Source organism: Onychomys torridus, chromosome 12 (genome assembly GCF_903995425.1).
Source record: "Onychomys torridus chromosome 12, mOncTor1.1, whole genome shotgun sequence".
NCBI classification, from domain to species: domain Eukaryota; kingdom Metazoa; phylum Chordata; class Mammalia; order Rodentia; family Cricetidae; genus Onychomys; species Onychomys torridus.
Genome location: NC_050454.1, coordinates 10,258,280 through 10,276,451, shown reverse-complemented (window position 1 = coordinate 10,276,451; position 18,172 = coordinate 10,258,280).

Sequence of the window (18,172 nt, the reverse complement as noted above, 5' to 3'; positions counted from 1 at the left end):
AAGTGGGTGCAAGGAAAAGTGACACCCTGCACCCACATATTTCCTCTGATTTCAGACCTGTAAGGCTACACAGAGCCCTCAATCACTCAGTTAAAAAGGACTGTTATTATTGTATATTATTATTGTTATTATTGTATATCTATAATGGAGGGGCGCACGTGTGTGGAGTTGGCTCTCTCTCTCTGTCCACCTTTAACATGGGTTCCAGGAATCAAACTGAAGATGCTGGGCTTGTCTGGCTGCCTGCGGAGCCATCTTGCTAGTCTCTATAATCTTTTTCATTGGCATTTTTATTGTTGAAATTGTTGTTACTGCTTGAGATGGGGTCTCCAGTAGCCCTGGCTAGCTTAATTCCTGATCCTCTTTTCTCCACCTTTAGGGTGATGGGATTGTAAATGTTTAACACCATACCAGGTTTACAAATAGTAGTTCTTTTTTCTTTCTTTCTTTCTTTCTTTCTCTCTCTCTCTCTCTCTCTCTCTCTCTCCTTCTCTCTCTCTCTCTCTTTTTTTTTTAGAAACAGGGTATCACTATGTATCTCTGGCTGTTCTGAAACTCACTATATAGACCAGATTGGCCTAAAACTCACAGAGAGAGATCCTCCTGCCTCTGCCTACTGAATGCTGGGATTACTGGTAAGTACCAGCACATCTTACATTATTCTTTTTCTTTCTAATTAAGATTGTGATTCTTTCTTTGTTTTTTTTGAGACATGTTCTTGTGTAGCCAAGGCTGACCTGGAACTATTTTTTTCTTTTGGTTTTTCGAGACAGGGTTACTCTGTACAATACAGGAACTCACTCTGTAGACCAGGCTGGCTTTGAACTCAGAGATCCGCCTGCCTTTCCCTCCCGAGTGCTGGGATTAAAGGACACCACCACTAGCTTGACTTGGAACTTTCTATATACCTGAGGGTGATCTTGACTCTCTCATCCTGCCTCCAAGTATTGCCTGGGATTACAGGTGTTGGCCTAGTTAAACCTGGGGTGGATTCCAGGGCTTTGCTAAGCAAGCATGATTATGAGTGATGCTCTGAATCCCAGGCTTAGCTTTTGTCTCTGTTTTCTTTCCTTTCTGTTCATTCTTTCAAAATACACACTCCTCTCAGGAATTTGCTAGAATTCCTGTGAGAACTTGAGTTCTAGTTTCCAGGAGTCACAACAGCCTTCCTGATTCTTTTCTTCTCTCTCTCTCTCTCTCTCTCTCTCTCTCTCTCTCTCGACTTCTCGAGACAGGATTTCTCTATGTAGCCCTGACTGTCCTCTATAGACCAGGCTGGCCTTGAACTCACAGACCCACTTGCCTCTGCCTCCCAAGTGTTGAGATTAAAGAAGTGTATCACCACTCGACGGGAACCATAAGCCTAAGCGACCCTTGACACACACGCTGCCATATTTGGCCTTCTCTCCTCTTTTCTTAGATCTAGGCCTTGCTTAAGTCTCCATAGCACCAGAGCCTCTTCCCACAGATACCAGAACCTCTTCTCAGAAATCAGGTGAATGAGCTGCAGTTAAGCAATTAGGCAGACAAGGGTAGATAGCCTTCAGAGCAACATTTCCTGCTGGCCAAACAGCCCATAATTAAGTCCCTTCCTGCTTGCAACCCTCATTACTAAGTCCTTTCCTGCTTGCACCCCCCTTTGCCTACCTATATACGCCTTGAGAGGAAAATAAAATCTTGGAGCTTGATCAGACGTCCCGTCTTGCTCTCATTCTTTGTGTCTCCTGTCTGTCTCATTCGCCGGCCCTCCCTTTAGGTCCCCATTGAAGACCCTGCTGGCCGGGGCGACCACTGCCCAGCAACCTAGAAAATATATAAATTAGTCATACAAATTAGGTCATTAAAACTATTTTTTCCTTGCTGGGAATGGTAGTGCACACCTTTAATCCCAGTACTCAGGGGGCAGAGGCAGGTGGATCTCTGTGATCCTGGACTTTCAGCGTGTTTATCATCATTGGAGTGAACTGATGGACATCTCCATTTTTTACCGGGCTTAAAAATAGAAAAAAAAAAAAAATGGACTCGACTTTACTTTTTAGATGACTTCATGAGAGGTAGACTTTATGGTGATTTTTATCATGTCTTATCAGCCATTTAAAACAAATACAGACTTGATAGTGTTACACTGTGAGAGCATTGGTCAGAGAATCCCTTCAAATAAGATGACAATTCATGGAGGAAGAAACAGTACACTCATTGCTTTTGAGTTTGATGGTATTGTTCTTTACATGTCACTGAATATTTTCCGTCCTCATTCATGATTTATTTTTTGTCCTTGATGAAATTATACCTAATGTGTTTTGGTTATATATTAGCAAAATCAATGTAATAGTAAAGTTCATTATTTTATACCTTAAACAGATGTAAAACAATTATTTTAATTGCACTAACAGAATTTTTAAATTTCTGTAAGAGATATTTGTTTTGAAGTATAGATTGTAGAGGGAAAAATAGCTGTGGGGTTTTTTTGTTTTTGTTTTTTTTGGTTGTTGTTTGTTTTGTGGGGTTTTTCAAGACAGAATTTCTCTGTGTAGCCCTGGTTGTCCTAGAACTCATTCTGTAGACCAGGCTGGCCTTGAACTCAGAAATCCACCTGCCTCCTAGTGCAAGGATGAAAGGTATGTGCACCATGGCTCAGAAAGCACTCTTAACCACTGAGCCATTTTTTAGCCCTGTACAACCAAATTTTAAAGGTGGCCTGGACATGCTCTGTCCTTCCACAGCTCACAAGTTGGAATTGGAATCACAAGGCATCAGAGTTGAGAGAGGAGGGGTGTTTAAGAGGCAGGATCTTGTGGGAGGTAATTGGGTCAGGGCTACAATACCCTTAGCAGGAATTAATGCCCCTTGGGCACTTCTGGGTTGGTTACTCTGAGAACAAATTGTTATAAATAGAGGCTGCCCTACATGCTCAACCCCACACTCCACTCTCATGTGCTTCCAGTAGATAATGCCATCTACAGTGTTCTTCTACAGCATGGCACCATTGGCAGATGTGCCCACCCAAGCTCCAAAACCTCCAAAACCATAAACCAAAACCAACCTTTCTTCCTGATAGTATGCCCACATGCTTTGTTTACTTTCAAGTAGGCATCCTCTGCTGATTTTCAGTGGTGGGAAAAAGTCCTTGAGTTTGTTGATTTCGAGGGTAACATTTATCACACTTCCTAGTGTATGGATGTGGAAGGGAGAGCAGATGGAGATGTATCCTGAAGAAATTCAATAGTGGCTATACAATAAGCATGTAGGATTACATTTAGACTTAGTCTTTTCTAAATACTGAGGTGTGGGGCGTCTGCCCACCAATCCCACAGCTCCCCAGGTTTTCTTGAGCAAGAGCAGCAGAAAATATTAGCTAGAAGGATTTAGATTGTGGAGATAAACAGACAGAAAATAGAAGATAACCTCGAGAGGGCCTGGAACCATATTCCAACCGGCCCTGACTGTCTCTGCCCCAGGGTATTTATAGAAACACCAAGGGGTGGAGCAAGAGAACTCCCCCTAGCACAGCCAAGTGCAGACCATCTCAGACACCTGCACTCAGGCCCGTGGTCCAATCATCCTCTCTATGAGGATCTGCTGGGTAAAGCCACGAGGAACCTGAAAACGGGCTCCCACACTGAGGTAAGACATTGGAGCCAAGAATCTCCATTTGCAGCTAAGGAAACAGGTCTCCAGAGAGTTGTACTTTGCCCAAGTTTGTTCAGAAGGCAAGGCTGAAAAGAAGCTGAGGTGCTGGCCCTGCACCAGGTGCTTTCTGGTTTTTAGGTCAACTCTATCATCTCCATTTAGGACCGTCCTTGATCCCTGGGCTGACTTGTTCACTGGGCCATGTCCTTAGGGCCACAGCCCAGCTAAACTTACTGAGGATTTTTAAAATCTATTTTCATCCTGGGTAATATGTTGTCCTAGCCAGGGAGCTGTGAGGGTCAAATGAATAATGGATGAGAAAGTGGCTTGTAAAGCGATAAGTGATGGGCAATTTCAAGTCACCGTTAGTGCAGTTCCGTCCTGAGGCCCCCGGTCACATGTTCAGTGGCAGCCTTTTCCCCAGACAATGGCTGGTGCTGACTCAGCTCTGCTGCCCCTCAAGTGCCAGAAACAGAGACTGGCTGCATCCTAGGCAACGACTGGGTGTCTCCACATCACAGTGTGGAAGCCAGAAACATTTTGATGCGGCCAAAATGGGGGGGGGGGGGGTTTAAGAAGCACAATTCTTTCTGCATGTTTTCTTCTTTATTACCAAGAAACATCTACCACAGGAATGCCTGCCATGCCAGGGCTGGGGAGCAGGGTGGGCTGAGACTCAAGAATGACCTGGAGCCAGGATTTGTGACAGACACTGTGCCGCCACAGCAGCTAGGTCTGAATGACCACACCTCGGTCGCAGCCTTGTTCTAAGAGCTGGCTGTGTTTATTTATCTAGAGTCCTGACCCACTGTATGTTCAGATATGGTGCTATGGTCTCCTACTCAGAGTGTACACTAACGGTGCAGAGGTTCCTCCATCTTGTATTTTTGCTGAGGTCATTTCAGGTTTAACTAGAATCTGATCTCCTTGATTTCCGAGAATCCCATGGAAAATTACCAAACTCTATTCTAGGAACCTGAGGTCAAGATTATTTAGTTAGTTTATTAGGTTCTGTTAATCTGTTGTTCAGAAACTCCTCTGGCTAACCACTTGGCTTCTGTTAAACCGCTTGCTTCTGCAAAGCCCTCCTCCTGCTTCTGAGCAAGATTCCAGGATGTGGTTTTTGCCTTGAAAAACCCTGTGTTCTCGATGCCTGGGGCTACACCTGGATCCCTGAATATCTGAGTGTAGTCCCAGCCAGCTGAAATAAAGACTTTCAATTGGTCATTGCTGGTGGCCTCCCTGTAACAGAACACTACTGAGAGAGCTGGAGACCAGGAAACCTACAAAGAAGGCTCTGGATTCAGAGCTACTGCACCCTGGCCAGCTGTTCATGGATTTTCTGACACTTACACACCCTCTCTGAGCCTCCAGAGGTGAAGCTGCCATCTATTTCTCCTGTGCCCTGGCCATGAAGCAATGGGGGAGTAAACATTTAATGAGTTTTTCCCTGTGCCAAGTACAGTGAGGACCCAAGAGATACACCCCCTGCCTAGGGAAGCCTTGAACATCAGGAATAGCAGACACAGAACTGTGGGTTCCCTGCCCAGAGCCACTATTATCAGAGGCCCAGCCTGTACACATGTGGCCTTGGAACTAAGAACAGAGGGTCCTCCCTGGAGCGAGAGGCATGGTGTCTGTTGACCTAAGCACGCAGCTGGAATGTTCAGGTCAGCTCACCTTGACCAACTGACCCTCACCCACCCCACCCCCACCAACTTACCCTGGCTCGAGGAGGAAGGCCTGGGGTGGGGGCACAGGTTCGAGGATTCTGAGAAGTTTATTTCACTGTCCTCTGGTAGGCCCTTCAGAGAACCTCACAAACCTGCACCCCCTTGCTTCTTGCGATGTAGCCTCTGCTGTTACCACCTTTACAGAGATGATGTGTCCCAGAGAGACTGTCACATATCCATAGTGATCCAGAAAGGAGAACTGAGATTCCAACCCGGAAGTCTGGCTCCAACTCGTGTGTGTGTGTGTGTGTGTGTGTGTGTGTGTGTGTGTGTGTGTGTAAGTAAAAGAAAGGAGGGAGGCTATTGATGATGTCTACCATGAAAAAAGAGCTTTTGCTATCTTTGTTTTGGTCTTTGGATAATTTAGCTAATTTATATTTCAAAACTCAATAAAAAAAAAACTTCAAAGTCCATTATTGACATAGAGATTATACAGTAGCTGGTGCCAGGCCTGAACCAAAGGCCGCTGATCCTGTACTCAGATTGCCATGGCGTCCAAGGCTGAGATATGTCAGCGTCTGCTGAGGTCTGGCTGGCCTCCTTGCTTCTCTGCCTCCTCCTCAGCTGCATCCCATTTCTGTCGTTCACTGCCACTTCAAAGATTGCATTTGTCACCGGCTCACAACAGCTGGAGCATGAGTTCATGCATAACAAGGAACTTTGCGGGGGAGGAGGGGAAAGTCACGATTTTCACTTAAATTCACCCTGCCGTGAGCAAAGGAGGAGAAGATCATCGTACTCGCTGTCAGAGAAGGTCGGTAAGAAGATGACAACCAGGGGCACTTTTCTGACCCACGGACACAGCAATGGTGTAAAGCAGATAACCGAGCAAGTTTGTTCTTCATCCTCATAGCCAACTGAAAGGGGGCCCACCTGGAGGTTACAGACCAATTACCAATACCTTCTCCGCAGCAGGTAGGGCTTAGGCTTGAAGTGGGAATGAGGCAGGATGTGACCTGAGCTCTGATGCCATCCTTGACTTCAACAAGATGGCCAGCATGCTTACTCTGGCCCAGAGAAAGCCACAAAGCAAGCGAGGGCCTTCCATGTTGGAGCTAAGCCCCACTTGCTGTGGACACCACACTGCCTAGGCCATCCCAAGCAGAGGTATAGACTTTGCCAGCAGCCTAGAAACGAGGCCCATGCTGCAGGCTGTCACATCCACCACCTGGACTGCCACCAAATTGGCTTTGTTTGCAGCCTCATGGAGCTCAGATCCCTGCCAGACACCCAGATACTGCTCCTGGGTCACGGATGGTGGCGTCATCTGGGAACACATCTATGCAGAAGCTCTCCACTCATACTCCAGTTTCATCACATGCTCAAACCCATGATGAAGATAGCCATGCCAGGAGATCAGCCAAAGGAGGGAGACAGGGTCAGAGTCACGCCGTTCTAAAACCAGGTCTCCACTTGGCTGGTTTCTCTCTGGGTCTCTGAAGATGCTTGGAGCGAATGCAGAAGAAAATATGAACCAGCAGCCGGGACAAGGAGACTCCACTCTGAAGTTTGAAATGGGAACAGAAGGTCAGATTGGAGATAGCTGGGGCCACCAGTCAGATGCCTTTTTACAGTGTCTCCATCCTATTGTGAACACATGGGATTTGGCCACCAGCAGAGAGAGATAGGGTTGCTTTTGAGGGCTGCATAAGCCTGTTATTTTATCCTTGCTCTTGAATGACAACCTCTTCAGCTCTCACAAGAGAGCCCAGGGCCCAGATTCCAGGCAGTCCTGCTGGCCTGGCTCCCACTGGCCCCTTCCTGAGAAGGCTCTGATCTCCTGCCCAGCTCCCTGCAGACTCCAGGGTTAACATGATGTAGGCATTGGGTCTGCTCTGACCTTGTGAGGAGCTGTCTTCTGCTCAGCAGATGTGGTATTTTGGTCATCTTTTCTTAGGCCTTCAGGACAGAGGCGAAGGCTGTGTGTCCCTGTCTTAGTCGGGATTTCTATTGCTGTGAAGAGACACCATGACCATGGCAACTCTTATAAAGGAAGACACTTAATTGGGGCTGGCTCACAGTTCAGAGGTTTAGCCCATTATCGTCATGGTGGGAAGCAAGGCGGCATGCAGGCAGACATGGTGCTGGAAAAGGAGCTGGAAGTTCTACATCTCGATCCACAGGCAGTGGAAACTGTGTCATATTGAGCATAGCTTGAGCAAAGGAGACCTAGAAGTTCACCCCCACAGTGACACACTTCCTCCAACCAGGCCACACCTACTCTAACAAAGCCACACCTCCTAATAGTGCCACTTCCTGTGGGGGCCATTGGCAGGCTTCTTGTTATCTACTTCTATCTTAAATTAAACCATTTCTGTTAGTGTATACTTTGCCACATGGCTTGTGGCTTACCAGTGTCTTTACATGTTGCTTTTCATGGCGGCGGCTGGCGGTGTCTCTCCCCAGCCTTCTACTTCCCAGAATCCTCTTCTCTCTTGTCCCGCCTATACTTCCTGCCTGGCCACTGGCCAAACAGCATTTTATTTTTACAGAGCGATATCCACAGCAGGCCATTTTCTTTCAAACTACCACAGTCCCCTAGGCTCTGTTCTATTCCTTGTTGGGTATTGGAACTGCCTTGACCTATGCATGACTCTTGAGGCTCACAGTAAATCTTAGACTTTTTTTTTTTTTTTTTTTTTTTTTTTTTGCTACTCTAACTGAAAGTTTGAGACTATGCAATTTATTCAGAGAAGAAATTTATTTCTTAGACTTCTGGGAGCTTGGAAGTCCAAGGTTTAGAGCTGTATCTGGGGACAGCCCTCTTCCTAGTAGTGACTCTGTGTAGTGACACATTCAAGAGACATAATGGCTTGGACAACAGACCCTTCAGATAACCTTCAACCCATGAATGAACAAGTCTGTTCGTGAGAGCCTCTGGAAGTCCCACCTGGACCCATATCTCAATAACTCACAGTGGGGATTGTATGTCAGCTTGAGTTTGGGCAGGGACAATGGCACACCATAGCTTAGTGTAACCGAGAGGCCATCTAGGTCTGGTCAAAGGTTTACTCCTCTAGGAAGCCACCTCCAGTCACCCACAGCCACCAGCATAGAGTACACTCTCCCTCCTCTTGGTCCGTTGCATTTTGAACTCTTCAGGGGACCCGTGGGAACCTGCTGTGTATCGAAATTCGATTGTGTGTTCATATATACCATCAACCTTGTGCTTTAGTAAAGGTTTCCTGGGAAATGATGAAAGGGCAGATACAGTGCTTGTCATGTGTCTCTGTTGCCCTGCACACCTACAAGGAAAGACCTTCCTTCCATTTACTCAAGAGCACCCATTACCACCTCCGTATGCTGGGCCCTGCCCTTGGTTACAGGTGACAAAGCCGCACACCCTCAAGGAATTACAGTTAAGAGGACAAAGCGAAGTCACACAAAACAAGGATGGAGAGCAGACAGGCAGATAGACGGCAGCAGTTGTAGAGACACGTAGAAGACCTCAGACAGGGGCATGACTGGGAACCAGTGTGGGTGGGGCAGAGTAAGCGAAGGACAGAGTGGGGAGAAGGGAGGGCCATGAGTCCTGCAGCACACAGTGTTAGTGGAACAGGAAGCTGTGGTGTGATACTTTGCTTGTGTTCTGACAAATAAAGCTTGCCTGGAGATCAGAGGGTGGAGCTAGCTAGCCACAGTAAACCATAGAGGCCAGGCGGTGGTAGCACACACCTTTAATCCCAGCTCTAAGGAGGTGGAGACAGGATCTCAGCCCCCTTTAGGTCTGAGGATCCAGAGAGGTAAGAAGTCCCTAGTGGCTGCTCCTTTGCTTCTCTGATCTTTCAGGTTATTACCCTGATATTTGACTCCTGGTTTTTATTGAAAGATTAAATAGACTGATGCTTCAGGAAGCTATGGTATGTTGTCTGCTGGTTCATGGCGTGGAGGAGGGAGGGCAAGCTCTCTCTGTTATCCACCAGCTGCTCTACCTTTGACAACTTATACCAGCGACATCAGCACTGATCTCCTGAGACTCAGCCCTCAGGGCCCCATCACTGTGTAGAGGCCTCAGCTTTTGACATGTGCACTGGGGACTAAGACTCCAAGACATACTTTTGAGGGGACATTCAAACTCCAGCAGAAGTCTAGACTGTAGGATAGGCTCCATAATGCCACCTGCAATATGTGCATGTGCTGATCTTCAGAACCTGTGAACACAACATGGAAACAGGGGCTGGATACGTGACTGAGTTAAAGACCTGGCCATGGGGGAACTATTCTTGATGGTCATGGTGTGACTTCAAGTGATCTTGTTAGAAAGGGATGGACAATGAGTAAAATTCAGAGAAGGGGATGTGATGGTGGAGTCAGAGGTTAGAGTGATGTGGCCACATGACAAGGAATGCGGGCAGCCTCTTAAAGTCGGAAGAAGTAAAGAATGGATTCTCTGCAAACCCTCTGAAGAAACCAGCTTTGCCAACACATTGATTTTTAACTCCATAAGACTTCAGATCTACAGAATTGTAAGATGGAGACTCAGTGTTGGCCTTAAGCCAATAATGTAGTAGTTTGTCACAGCAGCAGAAAGAAACTAAAGAGATGTAAGTTTGGGACCATATAAAACCCATGAGAACCATGATATCACCATAGGAACAAGTATGGACAGAGAAGAGGTCAAAACACAGAGAACTGGAGTTGGGATAACAAGGAGGATGAGCAGCAGTGAGTGGACAGGGTGTGCTATCCCGGGGATAATCGGGAAAGTGTGCTATCCAGACCACAGGGGAAAATGTACTGGGTCTGGAGAGATGGCCCCGTGGCTGAGAGCACTGGCTGCTCTTCCAGAGGACCCATGTTCAATTCCTAGCACCCACATGGCAGCTCACAACTGCCTATAACTCCAGTTCTAGAGGATCTGCATCACAAATACAACTGATAGGGCAGTAATGGCTGCTGAGTACACAGTGGTCACAGTGATGCCCAGGATCCCATTTAGGAAAGTGGTGTCTGTTCCTGAGACAAAGGAAAGTTGTGAGGACTTTCTAGAAAGCAACCCTTGATGGAATCTGTACCTGGATCTTCCTAAGTATTAAAAAAGAAAGTCTTTCTTACTGAGTATGCTGGGCACTTAATCCTAACACTCCAGAGGCAGGCAGATTGCTGTAGCAGGAATCTTAAAAGTTCTTACTAATAAAATCAAACCTGAGGCCAGTTATTGGGGTGAATGGTGAATGCTGAAAGATCAGAGAAGCAGAACAAGCCACAGCTATCTCACCTCAACAGTTCCTCAGCTGATCCTGTTTCCTCAGACTGGAAGCCTCTGAGTCCTTATCCAAAGGAATCTCAGCTGGACTGCTTCTCGAAAGCCTGAAAAGCTTCACCAAGCCAAAAGCTTCTAGTTTCTGGTCTTCACACCTTATATACTTTATGTATTCTGCTTTCTGCCATCGCTCCCTGCAATTAAAGTCTCACTTTCTGGGATTAAAGGCGTGAGTCACTATGCTTGGCTGTATCCTTGTACTCACTGGAGAGCCTCTGTCTCTGGAATGCTAGGATTAAAGGCGTGTGCTACCACTGCCTATCCTCCATGTTTAATATTGTGGCTGTTCTATTCTCGGACCCCAGATAAGTTTATTAGCATGCACAATATTTTGGGGAACACAATACCACCACAGATTGCCAAGGATTCAAGGTCAGCCCATCTCCATAATGACTTCTACAACAGCTACAGTCTCCATCTCAGTTAAAAAAAAAAAAAATGAAGAACCATCCCAAACTCAAATATAACTTTCATCTAGGACATAGCAAGAATTGTGGACTGTTCGTTTACCTACTGAGTTGCAGATGAATCTCTCCCAGGAGGGGGGCTGATTTGCCTGCAAGTCAGAGACTAGATATGGAATCCTGAAATCATGACCCTCCCAACACAGGGGTTCCCTGGAAAAGCTCTAAGAAACATCTTTTTAAAAAACAAAAACAAAAACATTTTTTTCCTGTCAAACATTATAAAACTCGTGTTTATGACAAAAAGTTAAAATCGATTTATCGCCTTACCTTGTAAAATATTTATGCAAATATTTTAACCCCACCCCCAATAAAACCTTCATTTACACGAAGACTCTGCTTCATTCTCAGAACTTAAGTGACTTATGTGGCCCACTCCTTCCCTGTTACCTTCATCTCTCCTGCACCAATTCTTTTCAAACTAGCCAACTATGAAATATGGTGAGGTGGGACCACAGCCACTGGGGAAAGGGCACAGTCTCCACCTGAGTTGACTTCCAGCCCCATGTGCTTGCTCTTCTGCTTTTGTGAGATGTTCACCCTTGTGATCAGAAGCAAAAATTTGCCTTGTGCAAGACTGTAAATGGACAAATCTCTCCCACCTGCTTATTCCCAAATAACCATTCAGAGGCTTATATTAATTATAAATGTTTGGTCAATGGCTCAGGCTTATTACTAGCTAGCTCTTACATCTTAAATTAACTTGTAAGTGGAAGCTTCTTGGTCCTGCCCAGCCCTGTGGTCCCATAGCCACTTATAAAATAATCACTCAGAGGCTTATATTAAGCCTCTGGCTTAATATGGCTTCAGCTTCTTGCTAGCTAGCTCTTTCATCTTAAATTAACCCATTCCTATTAATTTATATGTTGCCACATGGACGTGGTATTACCTGTCTGCTGGCATCTTGTTGTTCCTTTGGCTGATGTTTCTCCCAACTCCGCCCTTCTTCTCTCTTTATCTCTGCTTCAATTTACCACCTGGCTGTAAGCTTTCTTGCCATCAGCCAAAACAGCTTTATTTATTATCCAGTAGGAGCCACACATATTCACAGCATATGGAAAGACATCCCACAGCACTTCCCCTTTTCTGTATAATCAAAAAGAAAGGCTTGAACCTTAACATAGTAAAATTATATATAACAAGACAGTTACCAAGCAAGAATTACAGTTATAATATCTAGTCTTTATATTTGTCAAAATAAAAAAATATTCTATCATCTATCCTATTTTTGTGAGTCTAAAGTTTTATATCTAATTTATCTTTTATCATGACTATGGAAAGCTATAATTATAACTATCTAGTCTTCAACTTCATCAATGACCTCAGAAGGATATAATATTACCTGAGTAGACAGGAAGTGCATTGTAAGCAACTTCCATAATTCTGGAAATGACAGAGACATCTGGCTGCCTAGACAGTCATCTCAAGTTCCTCTGTAATGTTGAGACAACTATCTTCAGCCTATAGGCCTAGAGTCTCTGGCATAGCTTTTAGTGAAGCAGGAAATTATAAAGACTGTTCCGTCCATTCTGGAAAAGTTCATCAGTTGCTTCTCTCTAGGTCCTGTAGAATATCTGACAGTTTCTTCTGCAAAGCAGGAACCTGAAGGACCATTTAGCCTTGCAAAGTGCAGTGGTCACCTTCCTATGGGTCCTGCATGTCCAGTTTATACAGCATCTTGTCAGCAGTTGAGGCAAGAGCACTTTTTTGCCCAGTGTCTAACTTTTGCCATAAAGAAAGTAAATGCCACATTGAGTTTCTTCAATGCACATGAGTAGAGAGCTGCGCGCAGCCACACCCATAAGATGGCGCTGGCTTCCGCCCCCACCTTCCCGATGGTGAGTGCTCTCGGGAGTAAACAACTCCATATTTGGCTTAGTTCTAGGATCTGGCTTGCTTCCCTGAACCTGGACCTATCCGCAGTACCCACATGGCAGGCTGGGGTTGGCCACCCAGGGACTATTTAGGTCGTCGCCAGCTTTCCCCGGGGTCAGAAGATTGTTCAAGGTTCCTGAGTAAACTGCTGAAAGAAGAGCTTGGTGTTGCGTCTTCCTTGCTGGTCGAGGCGGTCGTGACACACATCATCCTCTTTGAAGAAATTAGTGCTTCCAGGAGCAGACGTGTCTTACTGTCCAGAAAAATCTAAGTTTTTAAAACATTTTAAATGCCATATTGTAGCCGGGCAGTGGTGGCACACAACTTTAATCCCAACACCCAAGAGGCAGAGCCAAGCAGATCTCTGTGAGTTCGAGGCCAGCCTGTGCTACAAAGTGAGTTCCAGGAAAGATGCAAAGCTACACAGAGAAACCCTGTCTAAACAAAAACAAAAACAAAAACAAAAACAAAAAAATTAAATGCCGTGTTCTGTAGGTCTTTGAAGTATTTGAATATTATCTATCTAATTGAAGTATATCTTTGTATACCTAAAACCTTAACTAACAAGACTAAAAGTCTGATTACCATAGATGACTATTAATCTGTATTTCTTAGTAATATATTACAATTTTATTTTTTTATTTTTTTTCCAGGGATGAAGACCAAATCCAGGGCTTTGCCCTTGCTAGGCAAGCGCTCTACCACTGAACTAAATCCCCAACCCTCATATATTACAATTTTAAATGAGTTATATAAACATAATATCTTAAACAAGAATAAAAAATATAAATATAGTATAACAAAATTGACCTTAAATTTATATTAATAAACCAATGTCCATACCAATGTAAAGTATTTTGAGATTAACAGTTGTTTTTTTTTTTGTTAAAGTAATTCAATAATCTACCTTTTTTCTCATCATTTCTATATCCTTTCTTCCTTTCTTCTTTTATAAAAAGATTGACTATGACCAATAACGAATTGTAACCAAACTCCTAAACAAAGACAAACATTCATAATCCATTTTTTTGTGGGGTGGGAAATGTGGGCACAGTTCTCTAGGCTACTTCCTGCTGATCAGGGGTGCTGTTAATCTTATGGGGATCCTGAGGAAATTCAAGGTAATGGTCAAGTCCTGGGAAGACCAGCTATAGCCTTAGTTGATAGATACGATTTGTCAAGGTTCAGGAGGTCTCACTTGATCAAATCTGATCCATTTTAACCTGGAACAAATCCATAGCCTCTTGCTTCCTGTGGAAACAAAAGCAGAGCCATCTTTCCAAAATAATATATCCTTAGACCTAAATTTTGAAGTCAAGATACCTTGGTTTAACTCAGCAGCTTTTACAATCAAATGTCTCTCTCCAGTTAAAAAATATAAAAGACAACATAACCCAGACTCTCTGTATAATTTTCACTTTATGTGGCTTATTATATTTTTATAGATATTATTTTTAAGACTTTATTATTTTTATGGCTATCTATATCCCTTCTCTTCTCTCACTCAAGTCTATATACCTTTTTACAAACAAGGTAAACTGTTCAGAGTTTTATTCCATCTGAATCTATCTTCTTGTGCATCAATAATTCTTTTCTGCCCAAGAGAGATTTCAAACTGTTAAGCTACATGGCTAGGACCCAATCTGCAGCTTTGGCTTCTGGCTCTGCCCTATTCGGCTTCCCAACATGGTGGAGGTACATCTACCACTAGCTCTGGGAAGGAGTGGCTGTATGCCTCTATCAAGCAGCATGTAGCCCAGAAACCTTTTTCTTTTGTCTGTACTAGCAAAAGCTAAATCTGCCATGCAGCATGCTGCGTGGCTTAGAGACACCTCTGTGTACCATGGCAGGAATTTGCCATACTGTAGGTCAAGCTCACGTGCCCAGAACCCACCATGCTGTAGCTCAAGCCTGCACACCAAGGCGGTGTCTCTGTATCATGTCTCACATGAGAGACAACTAGGAAGCTATTCTTGGCTCTGTCTTAGAACCCTTTTTTAAAACTTCCTCAGGTTTTAGGTGGAAATTTGTGCCCCATACTGGGCACCAGACACTGTGAGAAATCAAATGGAAGTCTACTTAAGGAGTGTGTGTGTGTGTGTGTGTGTGTGTGTGTGTGTGTGTATGTTCTTTTGTCACTGTATCCAAGAAAATGCACACTGTTCCCTGGGCCATATGTAGTGTTCTCTAGGGATACACGTCATGTCAGTGTCCTGGGGTGTCTGGTTTGGCCATCGACATCCCTGCAGACCCTCTCCTGCCAGGTTCTTGGAGCAGCATCTTTTAATTGCTCCTCCAGAAGAACATCTCCAGGAGAAGAATCAACTCTGGTTAAGGATACCTTCCTTCCTGCAGAATGATCATGCAGGTGTTCCGGGATGAACCCTTTCACCGTTAGTGCCATTCCAAAAGGAATTAGCATGTGGATTCATTCATTCATTCATCCATCCATCCATCTGTCAACAAATTCTCCACGGATCCTTTATCCAGGGTCCATGTCTCACCTGGGGATCTTCTCCGTCAGTCCAGCAGATGCTGAAACGGCAGCTGGCACCAAGCTCTACACATACCAGGCTTGAATCTCTACTCTCACACCTGTGGTGAAGGCTAGCTTTTATCAACAGTGACTAGTAATAAAGTGGAATGGCCATAACAATATTCTACAACAAATTGGCCAGCATCACCATTCCTGCTGGTCTGAATCAAGTAAAACAGGGGTCACTTGCACACAAGCCTTGATATGGAAGATAGCTACGCCATGACTACCAAGCTGAGGAATGATGGGAGGAAACTATTAAAATTTTTGTTTGAGTGAGCTGAACCAAGGGCAGTTCATACGCCAGGCGTGGTGTGTGGAATGTGGTTTCATCATACTACTCAGAGGAGCACATGTTTACAATGTATGAATTGCGAAGTCACAGGATTTTCTATTCAATATTTTTCAACTGTGGTTGACCATGGGTAACTGAAACCATGTAAAGCGAGCCCAGGATAAGGGCAGTCTGCTGTGTACAAGTCACTGTGTTAAATGGAACCACAGGTTTTGTGCCCTCACAATTATAATCTACTGTGTAGACAAACAATAAAAATGCAGTACAGATATATATGAAGTGACATGTCATTTGCTGTGCTGGGAGGTGAAGGAACAGGGAGGTGGAGGTGAGAACAGCACAGGGCACCCACAGACTGGGCAGTCAGGAGGTGACTGCTACAACCCCTTCTGTTGAAGATAGCTGGGGCCGTTGGTTTCACATGCCGCTCAATGTTCTGCTCACCTAAAGAGAGGCGTCTGGCAAACAAAAGTTGTGTAACAGGGAGCAAGGGCTTCCTACACTCCTTACATCACATTTATTTCCCAGGAGAGAAAATTAAAAGAACACATCTAACCAGTGGAAAACATCTCCCTTTGGGGAGTTGTCAGGCGGAAGGGATTGTGTTAAGTAACAAAGTAGCCATTTCTCATCCATCCCAGTCTGTTTCTAGTTAATTCTCCTGAACCACCTCAGAGAGATGGCTCAGTTGTCCAGGGGAGAGATATAGAACTTCCTTGTTTTGTTTGTTTATTTGTTTTTTGAGACAGGGTTTCTCTGTGTAGCTTTGGCGCCTGTCCTGGATCTCACTCTGTAGACCAGGCTGGCCTCAAACTCACAGAGATCCACCTGGCTCTGGCTCCTGCCACTACCACCGGTGAACCTCCTTGGTTTGAGGAAGGGAGAATTACTAAACCACAGTCCATTAGTCCTCCTCACCTCTCCCACATCGGAAGGACTGATGTTGCAGAGAATTAAGCACACATTGGCATTTCGATGGCAGGTCATGATGTAGCAACTGGCGTGTAACTTACCTTCACTTCAAACAGCTACAAAATGGATGAAACAGGAGGCAGATGTATTCAGAGACCCAATGACAGGCAAAGAGAGACCTGATTTCCTAGCAAAAGCTGTGTGTGGTGAGTTCCATGGTCATCCCACATGTCCAGGAGACTCACAGCTGCAACATGGAGCCTCAATAGAGCAGTGCTCTCTCTGAGGTTAGCACAGACTGGCAGTTTGGCTGTATAGAACAGGCTAGATTTTATGAGGCAGAGTATCTTAGAAATAGGGGTGGCATAGAAGGACAGGGTCCTGCAGTGTGCTTGGTGCTGGTGTGAGGGTAGGGGAGCAGTGAACACACAGGACAAGACTCCCCAAGACCTGGCAAAGGTTACCTGCTGTGGGTCTGAAAGCTGTGTTTACACAGAACTCAACAGAGTGGAGACCCGGGAGGGATTTCCAGCTGGATCCCTGGAAAGCTGTTGGCTTAGGATGAAGAAGCTAGTTCTAGGGCTGGGCCAGCTCTGAAACTATGCTCAAAAAAAGACAGAACAAATCTCACATAACTACCATTGATGTTCTGAAGCGCCATCCATTGGCCAAAATGAAGCAGAAATTAGTTCTTTCTGTTAGATTTACTGCTTAATATTCAAGTCTGTCTTCCTCAACATCAAATGCTTAACCAAGTAAGATTCACCATTCATGTGTTTTAGCACCAGAGAGCCTTTTATAACAACGGCAAGGACCTGGCTCAGAGCATCGCTAAGCTTGTTGACTGCTTTATATTCTGTGATAAAAGGCATGTTTTGAAGTCATACATGACACTATGAAGAGGTAAAAGCAGTGCAACGTGACTGAATAATTTGACAACTAACTATTCTATATGCAATTAAAAACGCAGTAATGCCTCCCTCAGAATCTGGGTTTCTATCTTTCATATACTCTTTATTTTTAAAGGGAAGGAAGGAAAGAAAGGGAGAGAGGTGGTGGTGGGAATATAATTGGGTTGGAGTATTTTAATGCCTGGGTTTTTAATACCTTAGGATTGTGACATTCTGGATTTTTAGCCTTTACAGACTTTGATGCTTCATTATTTCAAGATTCAAGATTATGCCATTCATAATTATATTTTTTCAAGATATGATCAACACTGAAAATATTCAAAGGAAGACAAAATAAGGGGAAGCAGAATGAGTAAAAGTCAGGGCAAAAAAAGGACAAATAGTAAGAAGGTAGATTGGGGCTGGAGAGATGGCTCAGCAGTTAAGAGCCTAACTGCTCATACATCCATGCCAGGCAGCTCACAACCACCTGTAACCGCAGCTCTAGGGGAATCCAGTGCTCTCCTCCAACCTCCTCTGGTACTTGAACTCACTTGCACACACACAAAACTCA